Below are 253 nucleotides of genomic sequence, written 5' to 3'. Positions count from 1 at the left end.
GGGGACGCATCGGTCCCCAGGGCCATGGCCCCCCAGACCAGCTGATGGGAACACAACCATCCCCAGGAGTCTGGCACCCCTTGGGGACACATCCGTCCCCAAGGCCATGGTGATGGGGCCACATCCATTCCTGGCACAGGGCCACCCTTGGACAGGCAGGTCCCTGGGAGGACACTGGGCTGGCACCAGAGGCCACCACGGTCCCTGGGAGCCGTGGGGACCGAGAGACAGGGACCCGGCATCCCCCATCCCT

Source organism: Egretta garzetta, unplaced genomic scaffold (genome assembly GCF_000687185.1).
Source record: "Egretta garzetta isolate BGI_Z169 unplaced genomic scaffold, ASM68718v1 scaffold41, whole genome shotgun sequence".
Classification (NCBI taxonomy): Eukaryota; Metazoa; Chordata; class Aves; order Pelecaniformes; family Ardeidae; genus Egretta; species Egretta garzetta.
The sequence above is the reverse complement of the archived record's forward strand: the minus strand, read 5'-3'. Positions refer to the sequence as shown.